The sequence below is a fragment of the Microcebus murinus genome, chromosome 1 (genome assembly GCF_040939455.1).
Source record: "Microcebus murinus isolate Inina chromosome 1, M.murinus_Inina_mat1.0, whole genome shotgun sequence".
Lineage (NCBI taxonomy): Eukaryota > Metazoa > Chordata > Mammalia > Primates > Cheirogaleidae > Microcebus > Microcebus murinus.
In genome coordinates this window covers 12382866-12395269 of record NC_134104.1, presented here as the reverse complement: position 1 = coordinate 12395269, position 12404 = coordinate 12382866, and positions in this window count along the sequence as shown.

Here is a 12404-nt window from a genome sequence, read left to right as displayed (position 1 = left end):
TGCCAACATGCCTGCTAATTTTTTGTTTCTATTTTTAGTAGAGATGGGATCTTGCTCTTGCTCAGGCTAGTCTTGAACTCCTGAGCTTAAGTGATTCTCCCGCCTTGGTCTCCCAGAGTGCTAGGATTAGAGGTGTAAGCCACCACGCCCAGCCTGTGGGCATTTTCTGAACTCATTATTCTGTTCCCTTTATCACTAATACTGCACTGTCTTCATTGCTGTGACTTTATAGGAAGTTTTGAAATTAGGAAATGTAAGCCCTCCAACTTCGCTCTTCTTCAAGATTATCTTGGCTATTCTAGTTGCTTTGCATTTCCTTATATATTTCAGCTTGTTGATTTTGGAGAACAAACTCAATTGGTATTTTGATCGGGATTCCTGATTCTTAGTGAATGTTCATGACAGTGAATCTCAAGTGGGCCTATCATGAAGTCCGGCAGTCATACTACATTTCCTCTGGTCAATCCATCTTTCTTCCTTTCAGACAACTATTTTACACCTTTTCCTCTCTCCTCATACTTCCAACATCTCCTCTACTCTCACTTTCAAATAATGATTTGCTTCCATTTCACTGAGAAATTAGAAGCACTCAGAGAACTTCCTTAGACTCCCACCACCACATCCACCTACACACCAGCCTCTGTATGTGCAGACTCTGCTTTCTGTCCTGTCACTGTAAGTGACACTATCTGTGCTCCTTTCTAAGGGTTTGTCCCTCTACTTGTGCACTAGATCCCAGCCTTTCTTTCCTACTCAGTATCTCTCCTTTCTCTGTTGTATCATCCATTTTTCTCTCTCTACTGGATCACGTGCCATTTTATACAAAGCCCTTACTTCTTTCTTAAAAGACCTCTCTGTTGAACTCACTGCAACTACCAGCTACCTCCCCATTCTTGTGCTCGCAGAGGACACACCCTGATCCAGACATGTCAGCTTGAAGCCCTGGGTGCGTGTCTTTTCCATCCACTTCACATATGCTTTCTCATGATCGTGTGACATACAGCTAAAAGATAAGTCCCCCAAACTTCCAAATATGATGATGAAAAAGGGACTCAATAGGTGCATTAAAAACTCCCATTTGGGAAAGGGAGAGTGGGGGAAACCCCATAGTCACTGGTCTACATTGCACATCAAACCTGCAGGGCAGGAATGCTGGTGACCCCCTGGCCTGGTATGGTGTTATTTCCATGCTTAGTAGATCTGGAAGCCCCTAGTTCTGCTCTTGGGAGATTGTCCCTGCACCATTCTCCTGCCCGCACTCATTAGGGAGGATACACTTACCCTGGAGCACACAGATTTTACAGTCTTCTTTCTGTGAATGCAATTTTGAGGTCTAGCAACTGCTTTGAGGTGGCGGTTCTCAAGCTTGACTGTATGTAAGAATTAAAAAGCTTGCCACCAGGTCACACCTCAGACCTGTTATAGGCGAGTCTCAAGGCCCCAGGTGGCAGTACTTTTGAAAGCTCCCTAGGTGATTCCAATGTGAAGCCAGGGTCTCCACCTTACTGCGTTAGAGGCTGAGAAATCCTAGGCTGGTCTTACTAGGTTTGTGGCTTTGTGTTTTCAACATATTTCCCTCACAATGGTATGTTTCCAGTCTGTTTCCTTCTGAACAATTTCTTGTATAAGGAACCACATCCAAAGATTTTTAGAGAAATGGGCTTTAAGCTTAAGAATTCTTGCTCCAAGCTGCTGGCCCCTGTGCACTATTCAGTCCCCTCTCTCTTAGCCCAGTGGCCAGTGCAGGAGACAATTTGATAGAAAAGATTTACATGGGGAGGTGCTACCCTTAGTCTCATCTTTGGTGCCTAGGTGCCCAGTCTCTAGGTGGCAGAGTTCCCCTAGTATTAGCGGGGAGATTGCCTTCATTAACCTGGCCGGGCTTAAAATTATGGGACTCCCTGTTAACTTAGGCTGGAAAATTCTCACATATAGTGAAGGTGATTTTTCCCCTCCACTTAACTCTCAAGCGAGATATCTCTAAGTTAATTTCTCCTCTCTTGATAAGTTAGGGAATAGGCTACGCTACTATAACAAGGAGACCCCCTCTCTCCCAACACAAATACAGTGTTTTAGAAAGTTTATTTCTCTTTCAGCTAACACTCCAGAAATGAGCAGTCCCGGAGGGCTGGTGAGATGGTTCTGCTGTCCTCAACTCCAGGGTGGCTATGCCACTTGCCGTGATTTCCTAGCCAGTAGGATGGGGAAAGAGGAAGTAGAAGGCACACAGTTTCCTTTTTAGGATGTGTCTGGAAGTTGCATATTTCATGCTCACTCACATCCCATTGGTCAGAGCTTAGTCACATGGTCATCCCAGGGCAGGCTAGGAAATGTATTTTCAAACTGGGTGGCCATGTATCTTGCTGAAGCTCAGCAAACTTCTATTTTTAAAGAGAATAAGGCCTGAATGGGTGTGGGAGGAAAGTCATTAATCTTTGCTATGGCTCTGTTTTGGACTTTGCTGAGGGCCATAACAATTAATCAAAACATCAACATTCTGAAATTTCATACCATTTCTCCCAAGAGCACAGCATGTAGAGCAGGCCACATTTTGGCTAAATATTTTGTCATTACCAAATTACTGACCTGGACTGTTTTATTCTCACTGCCTTCTGTCCTGCCTCTTCTACTCAGCCAATTCATATTTTAGGGTCTGTTCCTTATAGCAACCCACGTCAAAACATCAAATTCTGTATCAAATAGGAGTGTCCACAGTTGCAAGTAAACAAAACCTGACTGATAGTGGCTTAAAAAGGGGAATATTTTTTCTCATTATATGAAAAGTCGAGAGTAAGTGGTTTCCAGCATTGGTTCTAATGGTGCAGCCAAGGACTAAGGCTCTTTCTCTCTGCTTGACTTTTCTTAGCATGTTGGCTTTTTGATTTCTATGTCACTTCATGGTTACGAGATGGTTGCTATAGTTCCAGGCATTGCTTCTGTTTCAAAGCATGAATTAGGAGATAGGGTGGCACCTGCTGGGTCTGTTCCTTATGTCAAGAAAGGAAGCTATTCCAGAAACTTCTCCACACTGGTCTCCTTACCTCTTATTGACCAGAACTGAGCCACATGTTCATTCCTAAACCAATGAAAAGAAGAAAGGGATTGAATAAATACCAATCAGGATTCATGTACTAGGGCTAGGATATGGATGACTTTCCTTTAGACCGAGGGATCTTTGCCTACGATCTGAGCAAATAAATTCTATTAGCCAGAAAGAAGGGGAAGGGAGGGAGCTGAGGAATGGCTAGTAAGTGAGAATAAGGACTAACAGCCACCAGACAAGGACAATCTGTGAGCGCAGTGTGGGTGTGTGTGTAAGCATGCAGGAAGTCATTAGCACACGCTGCATCACACTGGGGAAGGGACACTAACTGGGTGAAAGCAGGACAGGGGGCAAGCACAACTGGAAGGAAGAAGTGACCTAAAAATATGAAATTCACATTTAAGTATTTATGTAAAATTCTGTATTTACATGAATTCTAAATAAATTAGAAGATCGAAAAAGGGATCCCAACCCCATCCAAAATAAAGGTCACATTTTGGCAATGTATCAGCACCATGGCTGAGCTCCTGAATTCAAGCAAAAAAATAAATAGTGAATGATGAGCGAATGAATAAATATTTAAGCAGCCAAAATAGATGTCTGGCTGTCTATGAATTAAGATCATGCATGCTACCCACTGGGCTAACGGCCACTCAGCACTTACTCCTAGTGTACTTCTCTGGCACTTCAAACACCTTGAGTGTTTGGTTTTTGATTTTTTGTTTTTGTAAATCCAAGCACATGAAAAGCAGAAATATAGTGAAGGAGGCTGCCAAAGATGGGCAGACCGACAGGGATGAGGTGACGCCTGACAGATTGGTGGCAGAGGAGAAGACAGAAATCTGAAGCAAGCAGATGCAAAAACACACAACGGCAAAGCTGCCAGGCCATTCTGTTTAAGGAAAACGAATTCCAGGCACCTCCATAACTTCCGGTGATATCAGTTTTACAGCAAGTCACAACAAGGCTGCTATACATGTCAGAGCCCAGTGAGCAAGGGACTTGGGAGTGTATGCCACATTCTCTGCTTAAGAAAGCAAGACAGTGTGTGATAGAATGGAGGGCAATGTCTACGCCTTTTTGAGAAAGGGCCAATGCCCAGTTCTTCCTGGTGATTTTCAAGGCATAGCTTTTGGCTCTTGGCTGTGTGCCCCATCTGGACTCCGTGTGCCTCCTTGAGCTCAGCACATTTAAAACTCTTCCTGCTTGGTTTTCAGTTGTGGTGCCAAGTTGTCATCAGCTACAGAAGTGATTATGAGGCAAATCTATGTATCGAGATTTTCTTCTTTTCCTTTTCAGACAGGGTCTTGCTCTGTTGCCCTGGCCAGAGTGCCGTGGCATCTTCATAGCTCCCTGAAGCCTCAAACTCCTGGGCTCAAGTGAGCTCCCACCTCAGCCTCCCAAGCAGCTGGGACTACAGGTGTGCGCCATCATGCTGTCTGATTTTTAAATTTTTGTAGAGATAGGGTGTTGCCATGTTGCCCAGGCTGGTCTCGAACTCCTGGCCTCAAGTGATCCTCCCCCCCAGCCTCCCAAAGTGTTGAGATTCTTGGTGTGAGTTGCCATGCCCAGCCACGTATCCTGATTTTCAGGGGAAATGTTTGAGAAAGTGTTTCACAACTCTTTCCCACCCTTGTTCATGTTGAGATGATAAAAGCGATCAAAGGACAGAGAAGACTTGGTGTAAGGAGATCCCCAGGGAGGGAGGTTTGGAGAAAGCAGTTGCCTGTTGGGGCTTCCAGCCTTCTACTATTTGGGCAGTAAAGTAAGAGGCCGGCAAGCTTTTGGCCTATAAGCCAACAGAGCCTATTTCATAAATAATGTTTTACTTTATATAATAATGTTTTACATGACACCACCATGCTAATTCATTTACAGATTGTCTCTGGCTGCTTTCAAGCTACAGTGGCAGAGTTGAGTAGTTGTGACAGAGACCTAGAGCCCTCAAAGCCTAAAGTATTTACTACCTGGCTCTTTTCAGAAAAAGTTTGCTGACTTCTATTCTAACCACATGCCTCATGAGGAAGACTACGGTGGTCACTGGGAGAGTTTTGAAATGTGTCCCTGGTAGGTGGGAAACATGGAGTCCTGGTACCTAAACGGTATCTAGGATGGCTAAGGAAGCCCTGGGTGGGGTCCGACTCCTCCCTAGGAAATCCAGAGGATAAGAGAAGGGTGATTACCTGCTTTGGTGGCAGAACCAGCGCTGTGACACTGGGAACCAAGGTAAGTAGAGAAGTGATGCTGAGTGTTTCCCAAGGACCACTCAAGATTGAGTGGAAGAGAGAGGACAGGGATGTGGCTCATTTGGGATCTTATTGAGTAGGCCACCTGCAGATAGTGCAGATAGGCTGAAGTGGACCACTGCATGCCCAGGGATTGAAGAAGAACTCACAAGAGACCACCCAGAATAGGTGCATCCTTTGTAGTCAAAAGAAATGGGGGAGAAAAGGATGCAGAAAAGAACCTCTGAAAAGCTCAACAAAGCATGCATGAGAGCCAGCCACCTCAAACATGTGCCAGTCCTGAGCTCAGCATGAAGCCACCAGTCAAGTTAGAGCTGGGCTAGACCCTTACCTCTCTCCAATCCCTGCTCCCGCTTCACCTGGTGGGACTGTACCAACAACTGGCAAGTTAGGGGAAACGTGAGCAGGGAGAGAGGAGGGCCAGGGGCCCACAGCACTCTTTCCCACTGCAGGCTCCCAGCCAGAAAGCTGGGGAAGGGGGAAGATATAACACTGTCAAGTGTCAAATTCAGCATTCCAATATGCTACTAAATGGAAATGGCTGGTGACTTAATATGACTAATCTATCCCTAGGACTGAGTAGAAGAGGTTTGGGACCTGCTAGAGTTTCAACCAGGCTCACAAGAAGACTATCTCCCCTGAAGAGGGGTGGGAGGAGAGGCGGTGAAACACACAGAACTAAGATTTTACTTGTGGCATGATTCATGCTTGTTTAACACACTGCATCTAATAACTAATACAGGTTGAGCATCCCTACCCCAAAAAACTGAAATCCAAAATACTCCAAAATCCAAAGCTTTTTGAGCACCGACATGACACCCACAAGTGGAAAATTCCACATCTGCCCTCATGTGGTGGGTATCCATCAAAACACAGTCAAAACTTTATTTCATGCACAAAGTTGTTTAAAATATCATATAAAATTACCTTCAGGCTATTATATAAGGTGTATATGAAACATAAATGAATTTTTAAAATCTAGATTTGGGTCCCATTCCCTGCATATCTCATTATGTATGTGCAAATATTCCAAAATGCAAAAAAAAAAAAAATCCAAACTCTGAAACATTTCTGGTCCCAAGCATTTCAGATAAGAGGTATTCAGCATGTATTAAGTATTAAGCACTTGCATGTGCCAAACACCATACCAAGGACTTTTCATGCGTTAGCACATTAAACCTCCCAACAAACCTCTACAATGAAGCTAGCTTCTCAGAAGGGGAACTGAGGAAAAAGAAAAATAGGATATGGTCCAAAGCCTCCAAGCTATTAAGTGGTAGAGATGAGATTCCAACCCAGGTAGCCTAGCACCAGCCCGAGTTCTCAATCACTATGTCATGATGGCTTGAAGCATAGCAACCTAAGAGCTGGTTCTGTAAAGGTTTGTTATTAATATTTGTTGAGAGGTCTTGATCGTCCCTTAGAACCCTAGGTTGTGTACTTTAGTTCTCCCATCAGGGCCTGCCACGGACTCCTTGTCATATCCCAGTTGGCCAACCCCATTGGATCGGTTGGATCACAAGCACTAAGTGGCAGAGTTGCTTGCACTGCAGCCTGGACCAGCTCTGGACTTTCTCATAGTCAAAACCAAGAGTCAATTGAGTCATCTATTGAGTCAGCTGGCACACCCAAATGTACTATACAGGTCTAACATCCTGTACATGCCCACAAACACTGCACCTGTTTCCTCGTGGTAGGGCATGCACGGTACAGCAACTTGCTCTTCATTTCGGAGAGAGAGCCTGTGTACACCAGATCATTAAACACTTTCCCCGATCTCTAGCCCAAATCCTCTGCCCCAAATCTGCTGTAGCTTTGTGAGATCTATCTTCCACCCTTTGGTGTGAATTGCCTTAGTCAGGCTTCCTGGGTGTCTGCTACGTCAGGCCCCTGGATTCCATCGGCTTGATGTCCTGTAAGATGATCAAGGCTCCTGCAGACCAACTGCAGCACAGCATCAAAGGTTCTGTGTCACCAAAGGTGACAGAGTACTGAGATTAGGGAAAGATGTACTGTTGTCCTTGCCAGGTAAAACAAACGAATGAATGAACAACCTGCTTCTGATGTTTTTTGGGTGTTGGAATAGAGAAAACAAACTTTTGGCAAATGCATACATGCAGATCAAGTGCCAAGGTCTCTGTATATTTGCTTGTGTCCAGGGAAGCCACCTGGAACAGCAGATGTAACTAACAATGTTTATGATAATACACTGTCACTCCCCAAGACCCATCTGATTTTCTTTCCTATCCAAACTAGAGAGTTCAATGGGGAGGTGTTAACAATCACCTCTGGATCTTTCAGGTCTCTTAATCTCTGAAATTCTCTTAGGACTGTGGTGTCACTTGTGATGCACCACTTTGTATATGAAGAACTCCTCGAGTTTACACTTGGCCATCCCTCTCCATGGAGTGCAGAGCCAGTAGGGGGATTTGCTCTTTGTCACGTTTATCTGTCCACTTATACCATTATGAGCTGGGGAAATAAACACAGATTTGGGGACTCTTTGGGAGCCTAGTGACAAACTTAAGTGAAAACTCAATGTATTACCTTATTCACCATAAATCGTTTCTCTTGACTGGTAGACAACAGTGGTATTCTGGGTCCACAGTAATTAGCATTAGTAATGAGCCCAGTTTTCAATAATCCTTCAAAGATCTAGGTATTTCCTTTTCTCTAATACACATTTACCTTGATTAATGGTGGTTGTGATTTTGGGGGAAGACCAGGAAGAGGATGTACAATATATATTTGTGGTCTTATTATAGCGTGCTTCAAGGACATCTGGCTTCTCTTTTTACAAGAGACTCTGAGTCTGTGAATTAATTCAGGTCTTGAAATGGAGAATCTCTATCCCAGTGGCTCAGTCCATGCCTCTGTTTTTCAGGCCTGAGTGGGCTCCTTAATGCTTTGGTCCTAGAAGGTCTCTGGCCAATTAGCCTAGATGAAAGACCCCTGCCAGGCAGACCATTCTGATCCTGTTCTGGCCCTACTTCCTTGGGTCACTTGCTCCTGATTCACTCACTACCTGAGGGTGTTTTGAGGACGGTAGTGTTCTAGTTAGCTAAGTGTTGGTCACTTACCCACACTAGAGCTGCAGAAACCCCAAGGAGTGGTGAATCTGGCATTTTCAGTTTCAATCATGGGAAACAGAGTCTGCCTTTCACCAGGATTTATAATCTGGGGAAAATAAGAAGTCCAGATTTTTATTCCAAATGTAGGAAGGAGGTTCAAAGGTGGCTCAGCTGAACACAAAGACAAATGCTTTTTCCTGATCCATTTCACCTTCTTCCGTTGTTTGATAACTGTAAGGTTTAGACTAATCCCAGCTCAAAGGTAGCCCATGCTTTATTCAAGCCAAATTTAATGATGCAATCCCCTTTGCTAGTGATTTGTTTAGAAAATCAGACCAAAGCTAGTTATGCACATGGCATTGCCTTGACCTCAGGGGTTGGTTTCCAATACACATCTGATATACTTTGGTCTAATGAGGTGCAAGATATGTTTTGGAGGATTGTGGGGGAAAGTTTCTCATGTTCCAGAGAGCTAGAGAAAGACAATAGTGTCTTCTGAATGTGATACTTGCAACCACCTTGATGTCAGCATGAGGCTGAAGCTGTCACAGGACGGTAGACAGAGCCAAGAGAATCCTAGAGAAACTGAGCTGGATCTGCTGGTTTAAACCTACCCTGAAGCCTGCTTTACTTCTGGACTTTCAGTTATGAGAGCCTATACATTTCTTTCTTTCTTTTTTTTTTTTTTTTGGAGACAGAGTCTCGCTTTGTTGCCCTGGCTAGAGTGAGTGCCATGGCGTCAGCCTAGCTCACAGCAACCTCAATCTCCTGGGCTCAAGCAATCCTGCTGCCTCAGCCTCCCAAGTAGCTGGGACTACAGGCATGTGCCACCATGCCCGGCTAATTTTTTTCTTTTTTGTATATATATATATTAGTTGGCCAATTAATTTCTTTCTATTTATAGTAGAGATGGGGTCTCGCTCTTGCTCAGGCTGGTTTCGAACTCCTGACCTTGAGCAATCCGCCCACCTCGGCCTCCCAGAGTGCTAGGATTACAGGCGTGAGCCACCGCGCCCGCCCGGCTACATTTCTTTTTTTTTTTTTTTTTTTTTGAGACAGAGTCGCGCTTGTTGCCCAGGCTAGAGTGAGTGCCGTGGCGTCAGCTTAGCTCACAGCAACCTCAAACTCCTGGGCTCAAGCGATCCTTCTGTCTCAGCCTCCCGAGTAGCTGTGACTACAGGCTTGCGCCACCATGCCCGGCTAATTTTTTATATATATATTAGTTGGCCAATTAATTTCTTTCTATTTATAGTAGAGACGGGGTCTCGCTCTTGCTCAGGCTGGTTTCGAACTCCTGACCTCGAGCAATCCGCCCGCCTCAGCCTCCCAGAGTGCTAGGATTACAGGCGTGAGTGTGAGCCACCACGCCCGGCTTACATTTCTTTATTGATTAAGCCAATTTGAATTGGGCTTTCTGGTATTTATGATTGAAAGTATCGTAAGTGATTCAATATAGAATCTTCTGTGTTTATAGCTTCTAATAGCATCTTCCAGAACTGGTATCATTTATAATAATCACTACTGTCCTGAGAGATGGGAGTGACTTGAATCTGGATTAAGATGGTATATAACAAATGTAAATACTGGTACGAAAGGATGTAAATATTGATTGAACAAAAGAATGATTAAAATGTATGGTTTTTAGAATGAGATTAGCTCTTTTTTTTTTTTTTTTTTGAGACAGAGTCTTGCTTTGTTGCCCAGGCTAGAGTGAGTGCTGTGGCATCAGCCTAGCTCACAGCAACCTCAAACTCCTGGGCTCAAGCAATCCTCCTTCCTCAGCCTCCCGAGTAGCTGGGACTACAGGCATGCGCTACCATGCCCAGCTAATTTTTTTTATATATATATATTAGTTGGCCAATTAATTTCTTTCTATTTATAGTAGAGACAGACGAGGTCTCACTCTTGCTCAGGCTGGTTTCGAACTCCTGACCTCGAGCAATCGGCCCGCCTCGGCCTCCCAAAGTGCTAGGATTACAGGCGTGAGCCACCGCGCCCGGCTGAGATTAGCTTTACCTACCCAAAATTTCAAGTATACTGACCATTCATTCCATGTAGTATAAATAAATGGAGTACTACTAAGTATTTAGGAAATACTTATACAAATAAAATGATAAACCTATTTATGACTCTTTCCACCCTTCTTCTCTCATTAGGTTGCTTCATTGTTATGAGACATTGTAAAGAGTTAGGGGAACTGGTTTGTAATATGACTGTAGACAGGTGAATTTGCTTTTCTTAACTTAGGCTTCTAGTCTGTAAAAAAATTTTTGTTAGTATCTACATTAATTCTATATGTAGGCTGGCGGAGGTGGCTCACGCCTGTAATCCTAGCACTCTTGAGAGGCTGAGGCGGGCGGATCGCTCAAGGTCAGGAGTTCAAAACCAGCCTGAGCAAGAGTGAGACCCCGTCTCTAGTAAAAATAGAAACAAATTAATTGGCCAACTAAGAATATATAGAAAAAATTAGCCGGCATGGTGGCACATGCTGGTAGCCAGCTGAGGCTGAGGCAGGAGGATCGCTTGAGCCTAGGAGTTTGAGGTTGCTGTGAGCTAGGCTGACGCCATGGCACTCTAGCCTGGGCAACAGAGTGAGACTCTGTCTCAAAAAAAAAAAAAAAAAATTCTATATGTAAAATATCATTATAAAGCTTAGGGCAGTGAAGTGGAAGGTCTTTTTATTTGTCTAAATTGTGGAGGGATGAGATGGTCACACTGATCATTAGTGAATTTTAGTTCTAGTGTACATCCTTTGTTCACTATTTTGCTTGCTAATTTTCATATTTAAAAGAATAACAAATCAATTGGTCTGTACCTTTATGTCCCAGGAATCATAATTAGTGTTCTATGTATATTTGATATATAAATGAGTATTGATGATAACTGACATTTTTATGAGCATGAACAGCAGTAACAAAGCACTTTCAAATGCAGAATCACATCTGAGATATGCAGCAACTCTGCAGTTGGGAGGGAGGGCAGTGTTGTGATCACAACTTTGTGTACCACTTTGTATGGCTAGTTAGTGATATAAGGAGAATGTTAATCCTGTCTCCTGATAATAATCTATCTATCTATCTTTCTTTCTTTCTTTCTTTCTTTCTTTCTTTCTTTCTTTCTTTCTTTCTTTCTTTCTTTCTTCCTTCCTTCCTTCCTTCCTTCCTTCCTTCCTTCCTTTCCTTTCCTTTCCTTTCCTTTCCTTTCCTTTCCTTTCCTTTCCTTTCCTTTCCTTTCCTTTCCTTTCTTTCTTCCTTCCTTCCTTCCTTCCTTCCTTCCTTCCTTCCTTCCTTCCTCCCCTCCCCTCCCCTCCCCTCCCCTCCCCTCCCCTCCCCTCCCCTCCCCTCCCCTCTCCTCTCTTCTCTTCTCTTCTCTTTTCTATCTGAGACAGAGTCTTGCTGTGTCACCCAGGCTGCAGTACAGTGGTATCATCATAGCTTACTGCAGCATAGCCTCGATCCTAGACTCAAGCAATCCTCCTGCCTCAGCCTCCTGAGTAACTAGGACTATAGGTGTGTGCCACCACACCTGGCTAATTTTTTAAAGTTTTTTTGTAGAGATGGCACCTCACTCTCTTGCCCAGCCTGGTCTTGAACTCCTAGCTTAAAGTAATCCTCCTGCCTTGGCCTCCTGAAGTGTGATATTTCTATGAGAGTCTAATTTGACATTTTGTCTTCCCCTGACTAACAGCTTTGTGAGCCTGGACAAGGTACTTAACCTCTTCATGCCTTAGTTTCCTTACCTGTAAAATGGGAATAATAATAGCATAGGGTTGTTTTAGGGATTAAATGAGATAATATTTATGAAGTATTTGGACTAGAACCTGGCACTCTTTCCCTGCTACTATCACCATCACCATGCTTAATTTTCACTTTCAAGTATTTCTCTTCAAATACTTGTGTCATGTTGATCTCCTTTGTCTTTGCCTAATATGCATGAAAGAATGTTGTATGTTAGAGTGTGTTACTTGTACTTTTCAAACAGGGTTTTAGGTCAGGGGTTGGCAAACTATGTCCAAATCCAGCCCACTGCATACTTTTATAAATA